Source organism: Diceros bicornis, chromosome 4, assembly GCF_020826845.1.
Source record: "Diceros bicornis minor isolate mBicDic1 chromosome 4, mDicBic1.mat.cur, whole genome shotgun sequence".
Classification (NCBI taxonomy): domain Eukaryota; kingdom Metazoa; phylum Chordata; class Mammalia; order Perissodactyla; family Rhinocerotidae; genus Diceros; species Diceros bicornis.
The window spans coordinates 30939230-30956691 of record NC_080743.1 but is presented as its reverse complement, the minus strand read 5'-3'; the positions used below and the strand labels follow the sequence as shown (position 1 = coordinate 30956691).

The window sequence follows — 17462 nt, the reverse complement described above, 5'->3', positions numbered from 1 at the left end:
TGCTGTGGTGGCATCCCATATAAAGTGGAGGAAGACGGGCACAGATGTTAGCCCAGGGCCACTCTTCCTCAGCAAAAAAAGAAGAGGATTGGCAGATGTTAGCACAGGGCTGATCTTCCCCACAAAAATAAATAAATAAATAAACAAACAAACAAACAAACTCCTGGGGCCACCCCCGTGGTGTAGTGGTGAAGTTCAGTGTGCTCCACTTTGGCGGCCTGGGTTCGTGGGTTTGGATACCAGGCATGGACGTATACCGCTCATCAAGCCATGCTGTGGCAGTGACCCACATACAAAATATAAAAACATTGGCACGGATGTTAGCTAAGGACTAATCTTCCTCAAGCAAAAAAAGAGGAAGATTGGCAACAAATGTTAGCTCAGGGTGAATCTTCCTCACCAATAAGTAAATAAATAGATAAATTCCCTTCTCCAGAGCAGAAACATCATACTTTATAGACAGATCATGTTGGTGGTGGTATGGTTGGGGTGGAATGCATGAGAACAGGTTGGCTGTATGAAGTGGGGAAGGGACCCAGCGGTCCAGAGCTTTGTAAACAACTTTAGGGCAGTCCGCCTTCTTTAGGCTTATGCCTCCGTCCTGCCTTCCATGGTACACTGCACCTCCAAGTGCTAAGGCTCCTCCAAACACTTTGGTAGTCCCTCTTCTACTTTGCTAAGTCAATTATCTCTACTCCATCCAACTTTTGGCTTTCAAAATTTATTGAAATCTCTTATCTGCTGTAGCCTTTTCTCCTGTTTTCTTTTTCCTTGTGCCTTATATCTTGTAAATCCCTTTCTACACTATTGTTTTAGTGCAACTTTGCAAAGAATAAGTGACAAACAAAAAACTTTTAAAAAACTGAAAGGGATCCAGAACAGAGGAAGGAGAAGAACATGGATCTATTTTTTTTTTAACTGCTAGCCTGCGTATACAGTTTTATATTTTCTTTTTTTTTTTCCTTGCTGGGAAAGATTTGCCCTGAGCTAACATCTGTTGCCAATCTTCCTCTTTTTTTCCTCCCCAAAGCCCGAGTACATAGTTGTATATTCTAGTTGTAAGTCCTTCTAGTTCTTCTATGTGAGCCACCGCCACAGCATGGCTACTGACAAATGAGTGGTGTGGTTCAAACTTTAACCACTAGGGTATCAGGGCCAGCTCAGGACCTATTTTTCTTAAATTTCTAACTTATTTTTTAATTATGCCAAAATATTTTCATGATTTTTTTAATTTTATAAATTAGTTGAAACTGAGGTTACCAATCACTAGTTTACATGTTTATAACTTTTAGATCAGCTTGTTGAATATCCTTCCAGACACTTTTACATTCATACTTGCATATACTTTAGGATTTTTGGAACAACAAAAAGGATTAAAACAGTGCATATTATTTTGTAATTGCTCAGACTATTCTATTCAATGGATGAATCATAATGTATTTAACCAATCTCTTACTGTTGGACATTTATGCACCTTACTGTTGGCCCAAATGTTCAGTTTCCCAGATAAAGCAAAGCAGTAATATCTAGCTAGAAATTAATTTTAATATTAATAGCCAGTTTTAATATTAATTTTTTGATTAATTAATTAATAATATTAATTTTAATATTCAAAGCCAGTTTCAGATTTAATGGGGAAACACTGGAGGATTCCTGCTCAGGTCAAGAGGAGGACAAGTGGGGTGCCCACTCTCCCACAGCTAATACCGTTGTACTGGAAGTATCAGTCAAGGGAACTAGTGAGAAAGAGAAAGTAAAGATATAACTACGGGAAAAAAGATTATGAAGTTGTCATTATTTGTAGGTCATATGATTAGATACCTGGAAAACCCAAGAAAATCAACTGAAAAAATATATAAACAATAGAAAATTAAGTATATATATGTATGTGTATGTGTGTGTGTGTGTGTATATATATATATATAAGTATATATATTTATAGATATATGTGTATATACATGTATATAAATATATGTATATATAAATATATATGTATATAAATATATGTATATATAAATATATATGTATATAAATATATGTATATATAAATATATATGTATATAAATATATGTATATATAAATATATATGTATATATTATATTGCATATATAAATATTTATATGTATATACATACATATACATATACACATATATAGTATATACATATAAATATAAATATATATAAATACATTGCATATAAATACATAAAATATTTATATGTATGTATATACATATATGTGTAAATATGTGTATATTTATATATAGTATATATGCAATATAAAATATAATTGTTATATATTATATGTACAATATAGTGTATATATATTATATATACACACATATATACATATATGTATATATGTGTGTATATATATATACTCACATATATTTGTACACACAGACACATAATACCTCCTTAGAAATAAAGAAAAAACTCCACTAATTGCAGCAAAAAATAAAAAGTGTCTAGAAATAAATTTAACAAGGAATATACAAAATTTACGTGAGGAAAATTTTAAAACATTCCTACATGACCCAAAAGTAGACTTGAACAAATGAAAAGATAGACTATGTTCTTAGATAGGAAAAATCAACACATATCAATTCTCCCTAAATTTTAATTTTTAAATTTATTGCAATCGCAAAGAAAATAACAAGAGGCTATTTTCTGGAATAGGACAAGCTGATTCTAAAGTTCATATGGAAAAAAAAGAAAAAGAATAATCAGAAAAACTCTTTTATAAAGGAAGAATAGCTTTCTATATATTAAAAAATACTACAGGGACTGGCCTGGTGGCATAGTGGGTAAGTTTGGGCATTCTGCCCCAGCGGCCCAGTGTTCACCAGTTCAGATCCTGGATGCAGACCTACTTACCGCTCATCAAGCCATGTTGAGGCGGTGTCCCATGTAGAAGAGCTACAACTCTACAACTATGATATACAACTATGTACTGGGGCTTTGGGAAGAAAAAAGAAAAAGAGGAGGATTGGCGATAGATGTTAGCGCAGGGACAATCTTCCTCAAAAAAAGATAATAATAAAATAAATAATGGGCCGGCCCGTGGCTTAGTGCTTGAGTGCGCACGCTCCGCTGCTGGCGGCCCGGGGTTCGATGCCGGGCGCGCACCGACACACCGCTTCTCCGGCCATGCTGAGGCCGTGTCCCACATACAGCAACTAGAAGGATGTGCAACTATGACATACAACTATCTACTGGGGCTTTGGGGGAAAAATAAATAAATAAATAAATTTTAAAAATTAAAATAAATAAATAAATAAAACTCACTTTATAAAAAAAAATACTACAGGACCTCAGTAACAATACACTTGGGGATTGCCATAGGAATGACTAGTGGAATTGAATAGAAAGTACAGAAATAGACCCAAATAAGTAGCATTTCAAATCAGTGGGAAAAGATGGACTTTTTAATAAATGAATAACATATGGAAAAAATAAAGTTAAATCTATATCTCATATTGTATACTAGGATAAATCCCAAATGGATCAAATATTTAAGTGAAAAATATGAACACACAGATGTACTACAAGAAAATATGGGTAAATTCTCTTCTTACCTTGGAATGGAAAGGCCTTTCTAACTATGACTCAAAGTCTAGAAGACATAAAATATTAATAAATATAACTAATTAAAAATAAAAAACTACCCCAAGGCAAAAAATAATAACATAAGCAAAGTTGAAAAACAAGTTACAAACTGGGGGGGAAAAAATCTGGCACTCAAATCACAGGTAAAGGGCTAAACTCCTTAATATATAAGACGCTTCCAGAAATCAAGAAGAAAAAGATTAGCCACTCAAGAGAAAAATAGAAGACATTAACAGAAAAGTCACAGAAAAAGAAATATAAAAATGACCTTCGCACATTATAAATGGCCCTCATTCATAAAAGATATGCAAATTAAAATTAACCAACCTCATCCCATAAACAGATTGTTATTCTATTTTCCCACTACTTTCTGACTTTGGAGCATTCACCTCTCACTACATTCTCTTCCAATTGGCTCTACCCATCATCATTTGAGAAAAAGTGGGAAGTTTATGAAGCTATATCTTTTTTCTTTTTAATCTAGATCCCAAACACCTTGTTAACAAAGCAGATAGACCTTAACTGGATAACATTAGAGCATCATTGTTTACCAACATATTAAAATTCGTGCTTACTGTTTTGAAACATGAAGAACCCATACATCAATATGATAAAAATCGGAACAAACATGTTCCTTATCCTATTCCTATGAACAAATGTGTTTTTTAAAAAATAAAGTTGATATTTGAATTATTTATAAGTAGTTTTCATAAACCTTATAGCTAAATACAATTTTAGAATATAGAAATGTTCCTTAGTATAAACATCTCCTGCCCCACCCCCATCCTCTGCCAAATATATTCAATTCCAAAAGAATGAAATTTTTATAGCGATATAAATCAACTACTTCACTGGTCATATGTTCACATGCACTGGTCATATGAACAATCCTAAAAATAACTAAAAACAAAAAAAGCAATTTTCATGGTAGTATTTTTTTAATATACAAACATATTATCTCCCTTGTATGTCCCAATCAAATTGATCTCCTAATGTCATTACAACTACTGTTTGTGCAACGGTATTACTATAATCAACCCACCCCATACATTTAAATCATGTCTATCACTAACTGAAGTTCCTGTTTTAGATACTCTATATGAGAAGTTAGAGGCATGAAGAATGACATTTAAAATTATTATTTATATAGAAAATGTATATGCTGCAACAGAATCAAGAGCCTAGAAATAAACTCAGACATCTATGGACAGCTAATTTTCAACAAAGGAGCCAAGAACATACAACAGAGAAAGGAAAGTCGCTTCAATAAATGGTGTTGGGAACACTGGACAGCCACATGCAAAAGAGTGAAGGTAGACCACTACCTTACACCACACACAAAAACTAACTCAAAATGGATTAAAGACTTGAATGTAAGACCTGAAACCATAAAACTCCTAGAAGAAAGTATAGGCAGTACACTCTTCGACATTAGCCTTAGCAGCATCTTTTTGATATCATGTCTCCTCAGGCAAGGGAAACAAAAGAAAAAATAAACAAATGGGACTACATCAGACTAAAAAAAGCATAAGCTATCTGATAAGAAGTTAATATCCAAAATATATAAAAAATTCATATAACTCAACAACTGGAAAACAAACAACCTAATTAAAAATGGGCAGAGGATCTGAATAGACATTTTTCTAAAGAGGATATATAGCTGGCCAACAGGAACATGAAAAGATGTTCAACATCACTAATATCAGGGAAATGCAAATCAAAACTACAATGAGATATCACCTCACATCTGTCAGAATGGCTATTATTAAAAAGACAAGAAATAAGTGTTCGAGACGATGTGGAGAAAAGGGAATTCTCACACATTGCTGGTGGGAATGTAAACTGGTGCAGCCACCAGGGAAAACAGTATGGAGATTGCTCAAAAAATTAAGAATAGAACTAATATGACCCAGCTATTCCACTTCTGGGTATTTATCCAAAGAACACAAAAACATTAATTCAAAAAGATATATGCACCCCTATGTTCATTGCAGCATTATTCACAATAGCCAAGACTTGCAAACAACTTAAGTACCCATCAATGGGTGAATGGATAAAGAAGATGTGGTATATATATACATTGGAATACTACTCAGCCATGAAAAATGATGAAATCTGGCCATTCGCGACAACATGGATGGATTTTGAGGGCATTATGCTAAGTAATATAAGTCGGATGGAGAAAGCCAAATACCGTATGATTTCACTCATATGTGGAAGATAAAAAACAGCAACAATGACAACAAACAAACACATAGACACAGAGAATAGGTTGCTGGTTACCAGAGGGGTAGGGAGGAGGTGGGAGGGTTAAAGGGGTAAAAGGATACATTTGTACAGTGATGGATGGCAACTAGACTTTGGGTGGTGAACACAATGTAGTCTACACAGAAATCGAAATATAATGATGTATACCTGAAATTTATATAATGTTATAAACCAATGTTACTTCAATAAAAAAATACTTAAATTAAAAAAAGAATGACAGTTAAAATTATTATTTATATAGAAAATGTATGTGCTGCACTCAGATCTCCCACTTAATCTTGAGGCCTGCATTCTTTGCATTTTAATAAAAACAAAACATTTTTGCCCTTGAGCAAGTAACAGTTTTGAAAAATTACCCATTGCCATCTCTTTTCAAAATACTTTTGTTATACTTTGTAATATACTAAGATATTTTTTATTTTAAAAAGAAGAGAATCTAGTTTTAATAAAAAAGAAATCATCTTGTGGGAATTTATTTTCCACAAGGAAAGGTATGGTTCAAGTTGCAGATTTTAAAATTCTCCTTGGTAGAAAATACAAGGTAAAAAATAATTTTCGAAAGACTGTTACAATTAAATGTCTTCAAAGTGTCAAATATATCTTGTAACAAAATGTGGAGTATCCCAAAATGCTAACATAATGTTTAATAGCCAAAAAGTAGGGAGAAATGGATTGTGGGTTAAGGAAAGTTTTAACTATTAATACTGCTTATGCATAACATATTAGAAACTATAATATCAGTAATGAAAATATCATCAGAATAAGGAAATTAAACAATCTATGAATTCTTCCTCTAGTCAAATACAAATCAAGCATTTCACAAAAATAATATGTATACCAAATTAAAATGAAATGTCAGAAGTTTTTTTTAACATAGAAATTATTTCTTTTGATGTAGATATGAAACTCACTTTTCCTCTAAACATTTACAGATAGAAGTTAAGGTCTTCGGACTTTGGACCTTTGGCCATAACCAGTTTGCAGATGCAGTACTATCTACAGTGGTTCTCTCTCTCTCTGCATGGCTACATTACCCACCAACACCTGGGGGTCACCTTTGACTCCTTTCTTGCCCCCACAGAAGCGTTCAGTGTCTGCATTAGAGCAATCACTTCCAAACTAGTCTCCTTTACTCCAGTCCTGCTCCCACACCTTCTAATTTACCTCTATTGCTGTCATCAGTAAGAAAACAATAAATGTTTTCTGAATTTAGAAATAGATGAAATCATATATTCATCCCAAGTCCAGTTGAGTTCTGTACAAGTGCCTAATTACCAAAGCCCATCATCAATAGAATAGGCAACATTGTGGTATGTCAGAGTCCAAAGCATAGTTGAGAGTCTCACAACTGTGTTCTGAGAGTTCCATCACTGAGCACATAGCGATTTTAAGTTGCTTGAAGACAAAGTTTCTGTCTTATACACCTCTGCACCTTACACTGCACCCTGCAAGGTGGGTGCTCTGCATGGATTCTCCCCACACATATTTTCCCCACTTTTCTCAGCTTGTCAAAGAACTCATTTAGGAGTTCATAGTTCTACGGCTAGCGGAGAGTTCTAACTGATAATCTACATTCTAGAGAGGAAAAAAGCAAAAGAATGACGTGTTTCCCCTCATTTTTTATCCTGAGCAATTACCTAAAGTTAATAAAAGGGAATCAAGTGGTTGAAAAAAACTGCTTTGCCTTTCCTTTTAGAAAGGAACTGCCCTCTGGTTTGTACCGGAAGTCCTGTACCAGAGGACATTTTAAAAACTATCAGGATTTGGCTTTTAACACAGTTTTATGCACACAGTATTCTACTAGCACAAAAAGGGAATGTAGCCCCCCTAATGCATCAACATAGAGGTGAAAGGAACTCATTTCAATTCATTTTGTCTTAATCCAAATTATCGATTCTTTCAACAAAGAGTACACATTGTAAGAGCATCACAGGAAACTTTTAAGCAACTGCATAAATTCTGATTGCTAGCCATACAAGTAATGCTTGGAAAATAAGTAAATATAATCAACAGCTAAAAACACCAACTGCCTAGATTCAACATTCATTATATTGATTTGGAAGGGGAAGGGGACAAACAGAGCTCAAGTTCAAAACCACATGTCCCCTAAATAATTTAGATAGGGTTTTTTTCTGGGGTTTTTTTGTTTTTTTATTTTTTATTTTTTTTTGTGAGGAAGATCAGCCCTGAGCTAACATCTGCCAATCCTCTTCTTTTTGCTGAGGAAGACTGGCCCTGGGCTAACATCCATGCCCATCTTCCTCTACTTTATATGGGACACCTGCCACAGCATGGCCTGACAAGCGGTGCATCGGTGCACACCCGGCATCTGAACCACCGAACCCCGGGCCGCTGCAGCGGAGCGTGCGCGTAGATGGGGTTTTTTTGTAGATCTGCCCTTCTTTCGCTTGTAATCACCATTATGACAATAAAAACTAATCATTCTTTGAATTTGGAAATCAATATAAAAATACAAAGATTTAACTCACTGACATCCCTGTTATCGCTTCATCACCCTGAACCCGGAATTCAGCCCTTCCACTAGTTTCCACAGAAAGTCATCTCCAAGAATTTCATGATTTTCCTCAACTTTACATAACATTAAGGGTTTCCTGAGGAGCTGAATGGCCTCCCATCAGCTCTATATTCCTCTCTCTCTTCCTCCCCACATGGGAATTGAATGAGCATCTTCTGTTGCTTAAACTCCTTGGAGTTTTACTGCTTACCTAAAGCAGTTCTTCCAAACAAATACAGCACCATCCCTAAAATAAGTCCTGGGAAAAACATTCTTCAATTTGATCTACCTCCTTCACTCTCGTTTCTCAATGAGCTCTTGCTTTCTCCTAGCCTTTTCATCTCCAAGTCTTAATGATTCCTTGCACCTCATAACATATGGGCTTTTTTGAGCTCTACATTTTGCAATTAACCTTTTGCTCTGTTCGCTTCCACCCACTCCAGGTAATGGCCTCATCCAGCTTGGACCTGATCTCAGCTTTGGCTTAACCGTCCCCTCCCTATTCCCTCAATCCACCGAGGTGTATCTGATACCAACTCCACTTACACAACAGCTGTCTAAAACTCTCTTTCTTGAGCTTCACATCTGCATTCCCAATATCCTACTATGTGTTCCCAGGTTCTTCAAATGCAATAAAATATAACTCATTATCTCTCTCCTCCCCATACTCTTCTTTCTCACTTTTCTCATTTTTTGGAGTCATCATGCCTCTAATTGCCCAAACCAGAAACTTCAATTTTCCCAGACTCCTCCCTCTTGCTTAGCCTTCTGTACCAAATTCTGTCAATTCTACTCCATAAAGATCTTTCATGTATTTACCTCCTCTGCCCTTCCTCTTTCACTCACCACATTAGGCCTGTATTCCTTCTTTAATCTCTGAGGTCTTGCTGGCATCTTCCCTCTTCAAGCCTTTAGACACAATGTACCGGGATAATAATTCCCTTCCCATCTTCTCCCAGTGCTTAGTACCACATGTTTCACACACAACAGACCCTCAACAAATATTCATTAATTATAGAAGAGACTTCAAATCCTTGCAATCTCACAACTTTCTTTTCCTTCTCATTCATAGATTGCTACTTTCTCTCTCTAACCTCAGCCTTCTTCAGGGTTCTTCTAACTTGCTGTTGATTATCTTCTTTTCCTTTCAGCTCCAATCAAAGCTTTCTATTTCTATTTATCACGAGTCAAATAAATGCAGGACCTTAAAGTCCTCCATTCTCACTCAAACCTACCTTCCCAGTCTTATCATTCATACTTGTCCTCTCACGTTCTTTACTCAATCTAGCCAAATCCAACCACAGGTCGTTTCCCAAAAAATGCTGTGCATTTTCCTGCCTCCTTGCCTTTGCTCACGCTGCTTTCAAAACATAAAATGTCTTCTCTTCACATCTTTCCCTCTCAAAAGCTTTCCTAGTTTTAAGGCCCAGATCAAATGCCACTTCCTTCATAAAACTTACAGATTCCTCCAGACAGAATTGCTCTCTTCCTCTTGTCTCCTTTGAAACTTAGTTTATAACTTGCTTTGTACAAGTATTTTATTTCTCCTACTAAAAAAGTATCATAGAGTTGTTCAAAGCACTATTTTTCGGACCATTTGCCACAGAATAACTGGAGTCTCGTTAAAAACAAAACAAAAACAAAAACGCTACTGAATCGGAGTGCCTTGAGGTAGAACTAAGAACTCTACAATTGAAAAGCAAGCTCCCCAGTCAAGTGCACAGCGAAGTTGCAGACCTTGAGTTGCGGAAGTGGCCCTTGAAGTCAGTCTGACTGGGAGTGGCATTCCAGTTATATCTTTGTTAAAGATAATTTTAAGAAAAAGCTAAAATCATGACTCTGATACAAATAAGAAAGAAAAAAAAGTTAAAGATTTTATTTAACTCCTTCAATGAGGGGACCAGGCAGACATTACAAACTGTTCAAAAGAGAATCTGAAAAAGACATTTAATACAGAGTTGTAAAATGGCTCAGAGATGATGAAAGGCTACAGTCAAGTAATCCAGAAGGATGTGCACTAGCCCAAAGACAGTGAAAGGCATGAGTCAGATGACCTGGAAGGTGTCCTCTAGGCAATGCAGAGTTTTCTACTGAAATATGAAATTTTTTCCCACACCTCTTACTAGCTGTGTGACTTTGAGTATTACGTAACATCTCTGAGCCTCAGTTACTTTATCTGTAAAATGGTAATAAGATTTTATAATTTTAAAAAGTTTTAATGGGGATAGTACTTACCTAATAGAACTATTGTTAGAATTAAATGAGTTAATGAGTGCCAAGTATTGAGTGCATGATACTTGATAAATATTACACAGTAGTAATAGTACTAGCGGTAGTATTACTACTAACTATAAGTTCCTTGAGACTCATTCTTGTTTACTAATGAATATATTCATTCAATCAATCAACCAATAAGTGTAAAATACCTCCATCTGTGCTAGGTCTGGGTGGATAATAAAATAGCTCCTGTCCTAAGGAGTCCAGGCTAGCAGAGGAGATGAGAACTTAAATAATTACATGAGATATAATAAGTGAAAACAGAGGTATGTGAGCACAATTGACAAAATGGCTAACCATGGGTAGAATGTACAGAATACTTACAGAAAAGCACTATAAAGGTAAATTTGAGCTGAATTTTGAAAGGTGAGCAGGAAATCACTAAGGAAGCACAATGTGCCAACAATTATTGTGCTAGATCATTACGTATGTTAATCTTACTTAATTTGCACAGAGCCGTATAATAATAGCCACCGTAATTGAGTATTTACTATGTGTCAAGCGCTGTTTTAAAAAACCATCATTATCCTATTTTATGAAGAAAAAACCCTGAGGCTTAGAGAAATCAAGCAACTTTCCCAAGATGATACAGCCAGTGAGTGGGAAAGCCACAATTCACCCCAGATAGCCTCTTTCCAAAGTGTAGGAAATATCATCTCAAATTACTAATAAGAGAATCAAATCCAGAGAGACTGTGAGATCTCCCAGGAGAGACTGGTTAGAAATTGGGTCCCTGGTTTTAAAGCCCAGGTAGATGCAGAAGAGCATGCCAGAAAGAGGGAAAGCGTGCAGGCGCCTGGAAACACAGAGGATCTTGGCATGTCCCTGGGAATCAGCAATGTTTGGAACTCAATATGCATTTATGGAAACAGCAATGGAAGATGAGGCCACTAAAGTAGGCAGGGATTGTGAAAAATAAATCACACCACACTAAATATTGCAGACTCTGCTCAGGAGGAGATGAGAAAATAATGAAGGATTTTAAGCAAGGGAATGAAGAGATCAAAGGTTTCAAAATTGGAGGCAGAAAAATCAGTTTTGTGGCAGCAAAGGCTAGTATTATTGAGATCAACAGTTTTGAAGTCAGACAACTTGCCACCTGTCATGACCTAAGGAAAGAGAACCTCTCTGAGCCAGTCTCCTCATCTGTAAGATGAATGTAATAATAGGGTCATTATGAGGCTAAATGAAAGAACATAGGTAAGCACCTGCTACTGTACTTCAGATTCAGTAGGCATTCCATAAACAATGGTGGTAGTATTATCAGTTGTTTATTGCTATTTTTGTTGTGATACAAATACACTGAGACCTACTTTAGGTCTTTGTGAAGGAGGAACATGTTAATACACTTACTGATGCTCTTTTACCTAGGTTGTTTAGAAATAAAACCAACACTGCTCAATTGGTTCAGACATAGTAGATTGATCTGTATCAAAACAGAAAAGTCCCAGGAGCACAAAGAGAACCAGATTTCAGGAATGGCATGATGTTAAGGGTTCAGTTTATCAAACATTTCTGTGTCTCTACTGAGTGTCTAACACTGTATTAAGCGGTACATATATAAAAATAGCTAAGACACCATCTCCTTTCACAGAGTCAAGAGTCTACAACATTGTTCTTTTGGTTGATTTCCCTTATTCTAGATCCCTGGCCTCCTCTTTTACTTACAACCTCACTCTCACTCCTCAGGTCTGATATTTATACTACTCTTGTGGAAGTGATCTTGGTTTCCCTACTTCATTACCTACTCCTCCTTTGGACTACTTCCTTTCTTGGCTTTTCCAGTTGAATAAGTCAGATCAAAACCTATCCTCAATACCCTACCCTGGTTCCAAGACACCTTGCTACCATACTGAAGTTAAACCAATTCTCTCAAAAGCTGGTACTAGAATTCTTTTCAGAGGAAAACACCTTGATGAGTCACTATGAGTAGCAAGAGAGAAGATAATAAAAAAGAGACTGTTCTACATTAGAAATTCACTTAGGGGTATGGAAGGAGTTGGGGAGAAAAGAGAAGACAGAAGAGAAAGAAAAACAGAGAAACGAGACAGAAGGCAGAGTAACTTCATAATATACCTAAAATACTTCTTTAAATGAATAATATTCTAAGTTATTTGCATTTCTTCAACTCCCTTCATGTCTTCCAAATCTTCAGTAACCCTTCCACTGCCCCTATAAGCCCCCCCTACACACACACAAACACACAGTGTGAGTGGAAGTGGTAGTGGGAAGAAAATCATGTGAAGAAATCATGGGGTCAAGTTCCACTGCTAGATCAAAAAGGAGCGAGGTGGAGACAGCACACCTGGAACAATGAGACAGCCCACAAACTCAACCCATCAGTAGGAGCAGGGCCCGAGGTGATGCAAAAATCATAGATATCTGGAACACTGGCAGAACACTTTGGGAAGTGCTGTACTTTATTTAAGAGCTGTGTGATAGGAGCTTAAACCAGTATTTTTCAGTTAAAAAAACACAACAGATTATCTCAATTGATATCTGGGTCATGATTTCTTCAGAGTCATTTATGGTTTGGCACAAACTCCACAGGTCTAGCTTTCCAATATTCCTACTGTCTTCCCCAAAGCTGGCCACCATTGTCTTACCTATGTTACTACATCAGTCTCCCTGGGATCAGCAAACATTTTCTCAAAGGGCCAGATAGATAATAAACGTTTCAGGCTTCATGGGCCAAATGATCAGTTACTCAACTCTGCACTAAGGCCTGGAAGCAGCTATAGACAGTATATAAATGAATGGCTATGGTTGTGATCCAATAAAACTTTATTTACAAAATCAGGTGGTAGGCTTTCTGTCCTGCTGCTTCTGTTCTCTACATTATAATCAGGGTACTCTTTCTAAATGTGCTTCTGCTGTATCTCTGCTTAACCACTTGAATAGCTTCCAAATGCCTTTGGATAAAGTTTAAATTCTTTAACAGAGTAAACAGATTTCATCCTATTAGCCTTCTCTCTAACCTTTTCTGGCTTCTACTCAATTCTTCAGCACTATTGAACTACTTTAAATTCCCTAAGTTCCTGGCTCCCTCTTCGTTCCATGCACTTGCATATGCTGTTCTTTTGGCTTGGAATATTCCTCTCTCCCCCCCAGTCATACTCACCACCACATCTCCCCTCACCCCCCAGCTTAGTTGATGCCTACTCCTCTATATTTCAAGTTTCACATTAATGTAACTTGCTGTGGGAAGCTTTCCCTGATCCCTAAATTCTCACGAAATGTTGAGATTGCTGGTTTAATTGTCTGACTCTCTTACCAGTCTGAAGCTCTGTGAGGACAGGAAATTGGTCAGCAAATCATCATTGTATTCCAAGGTACTCAATAAATAATTGGTGAATAAATGGATTCTTGACTGATGATGAAGGAAAAGACAAGAACCAACCTAAAAACGGAGGGGGAGCTCAAAGGCTAATTGGTGGAGAATAAGCTGAGATTTGTTTGAATTGTTCCCTCTAGTCCAAAATCTGCTCCTAGTGCATTTCTGCTTTGCCGTTGTAGTTTGCAGCGAGTTTAGGAAACATACATCTTCCAGACTTGCTGACGCAGCAACCAAAGTCCTGAATGGTTTTGCTTCTACCTTGATTTCCAAACAATCTGTTCACCCTCTCTTCGACTCCTGATATCTTACCTCATATCCTGTTACAGTCTTGTAATACAGTGTACTTTTTATTTGGTAATTCTCCTCTCAACAGGATCTTGGCTTGCCTTTCTGACCAATACTCACATTTCATATATTATGTAGTGGGCATATTCTATATGCCAGGCTTACAGGACTTATTCTACAAGCCAGGCCTATGGGACTTAATCATTTAGTCCTCATTCAAGCCTCATAATAACATTATGAGAGATTTCCTTTTATTATTCCCATTTTACAGTTGATGAAATTAAGACCTAAAGAGATTAAGTAACTTTCCAAAGATACAGAACAAATGGTAGGGCTGAGATATGAGGGAAGAAAGTCTGACGCCACGCCTTGAGTTTGTAACCTCATACTACTTTACAGTTTCTCTAGGACCATGTCTGTTTCATCCCTCTCCGAATACTGTTCCTGTACAGCCCCAGAAGTCTTCTGAAGTACTCCTGCAAGGTTCTTCCTGAAAGTCATGGACAGTATGGCTTATCCAAGGCAATCATAAGAACTAACATTTATTGAGCACAGTCACTGTGCTACGTGCTGTTCATGTGTTACCTCATTTAAACTTCGTAGACCCTAATAAGAAAGATAAGGTCAGCGCTATCTTACAGATAAGGAAATAGAGGCACAAAAAGGTAAAACAATGTGTTCAAGGTCACACAATTAGTAATAGGAGGACCTAGAATTTAAACCTAGGCAGTCTGACTCCACAACCCATACTTCTGGGTAAGAAGAGAACACATAGGCAGGTAGAATGCATAAAGAATTCCTCAGCAGGGCCGGCCCTATGGCGCAAGCGGTTAAGTGTGCACACTCTGCTTCGGTGGCCCAGGGTTTGCAGTTTCGGATCCCGGGCGTGCACCGACACCTGGTTTGTCAAGCCATGCTGTGGCGGCGTCCCATATAGGGTAGAGGAAGATGGGCACAGATATTAGCTCAGGGCCAATTGTCCTCAAGAAAAGAGGAGGGGATTGGCATCGGATGTTAGCTCAAGGCTAGTCCTCCTCACAAAAAATAGGAATTCCTCAGGACCTCATAAGATGAAGGGAGAAGTATGGGTGAGGTTGAATGAGTCAGGCTTCCATCATCCAGATAAGGAACCATAACTAAGGATGTCTTAGCTATTTATTGCTGCCTAAGCAAACTACCACAAAACTTCATGCTTAAAACAACAATCATTTATTAACTAACGATTCTGTGGGTCAGCAGTTTGGGCTGGACTTGGCTGAGAAGTTCTTCTGCCGGTTTTGCCTGGGCTCACTCATGTGGTGAAAGTCAGCCGTGGCAGCCTGGCAGGGGCTTGATGGTCCCAAGATGGTTTCTCTGGCAGTCAAGGCCAGCTTCATGGCATGGGCAAGGGACTTGTGCCTGGTTTATTATTCTACTATTGCTGTCTCAAAATTCTTAATAATTATGGAACAACGGACCCTACTGGGCCTTGCAAATCACATTGCCAGTTATGCTGGTGAATGGCACTGGATGTCAGCTGGACATCTTTCTCCACATAGCTGCTCATCCTCAAAGAGGTTAGCTCAGGTTTCTTCACATGACAGAAGCTTTCCAAGAGAGCGAGAGCAAAGCCTGCAGGGCTGAGGCTCATAATTCCCACATCGTCACTTTTGCTGATTTTATTGATGCAAGCAAGTCACAAGGCAAGCCTAAACACAAGGAGGTGGAGATCTAGAGTCCACTCCTTGATGGGAAGAACAGAAACGTCACAATACAAAGGGGCATGTATAGAGGGAGGGGATGAGTTTGTGACCATTTATTGCAATCTATTACAGAGGAGGTACATGTTTAGGGAGAAATGAAATAATTTCAGTCTTGGACATGTTGTGATTAAGGTTTCTTCTGTGGTAAACCCATGCTAAGGTATCTAGTGCCAGAAACTATATCCAAAGTTCTTTTCTGGACCTAGCTCTCACACTTGCTTATTCTCTGGTTTCTATGTTCTACTCATTCCACTTTTCATTGTTTTAATGGTGGCTACTTTGAGGTAACTTTAAAAAATAAGAGAGGGTAACAACATTAATCTGATCTTTGCTGCAAGGCTAGAGTTCCTTCTTTGGCTGAGGACTCTTAATGAGAGGTCTTTAAGAAAATCTCTGAAAAACATTCTTCTCCTGTTTGGACTATAGAAATAGTTGGATTTTCCAATCCTGTGAGGCCCCAATTTTCTATACATTCTATTTCCTTCCATCTCTGCCTGCAAACTTGTCATTTCTCATGTGAGCTCATCTCTTTCTTGAAAAACGTTGCTAAAGATCCTTGCTCAGCAAGGAGCAACCATTACACATTTGTATTCTGGTTCTTTCCAAATGCTTCCCCTAAAGTTCAGCCATAGAAGGAACATGGTCAGCCTTACAAGTTGAGCAAAGGTGAAATTTTTACCAAATATTTGCAATGGCATTACAAGTATCACCAGTTTTCCAGCCTGCAAGATTTGTTTCTTCAGTGCCAACTGCCTGACTGCTTAGGTAATGCTATATGTTTTAAGATTTTGTTAGAAGTCCCCCGTTTCCAGGTATAAAATTTTTCATTAGTTGGAGTAAATGATAAATTGCTGTAATAAAGAGACCCCGAAATCAGTGACATAAAGAAAATGGAAGTTTCTTTCCCTCTCACATAATAGTTGGGCCTAGACTGACAAGACACTCAGTTCTATGAGGTCATTCAGGACCCAGACTCCTTCTATCTTGTGGTTCCATCCTCTCCTAGGATGTCTTCCTCATCTTCATGGTTGCAGCTGGTCATAGACATGTCCGTGAAGAAGACAGAAAGCAGTCCAAGGCAAGCCATCTTCTTTTAAAGGGGTAAGGCAAAAGTTGTACTCATCACTTCGAGTTATATTCCATTGGTAAGAACTTACCTGCAAAATCATACCTAGCTGTAAAAGAGGATAAGAAATGTAGCTCCCAGCTGAGTGAATGTAGAATCAGAAAGAAGAGAAGGGATTTTATGGTAACAACCATTAGTCTGCCATGAAAAGTAAGAAGAAAAGATACCCAATGTTAAGAATCCTCACAAATACAAAGACCAAATGGAGGTAAATAAGGATTTTGTTTCTCAGAGGGAAAGAGAATGACAGTCTGACAAAAAGAAAGGCAAATTCTAGCTGGTGGGTACCCAAATTTCCATTTTAT

At 37.3% G+C, this 17462-nt stretch overlaps 1 protein-coding gene across 4 annotated transcripts in view; it reads right to left on the bottom strand.

Moving 5' to 3' along the window:
- TLCD4 (TLC domain containing 4) overlaps positions 1-17462 on the bottom strand; it is a 98168-nt gene that overhangs the window by 70410 nt on the left and 10296 nt on the right. Inside the window, exon 1 of one of the 4 annotated variants that reach the window (XM_058538587.1) lies at positions 9851-9999. The exons of 2 other annotated variants lie outside the window; for them this stretch is intronic. The gene's annotated coding sequence lies outside the window, so the exon portion shown is untranslated. Of the gene's footprint in view, positions 1-9236; positions 9337-9850; positions 10000-17462 lie in introns of those variants that run through there. One more of the 4 variants, XM_058538592.1, reaches the window with a different exon arrangement.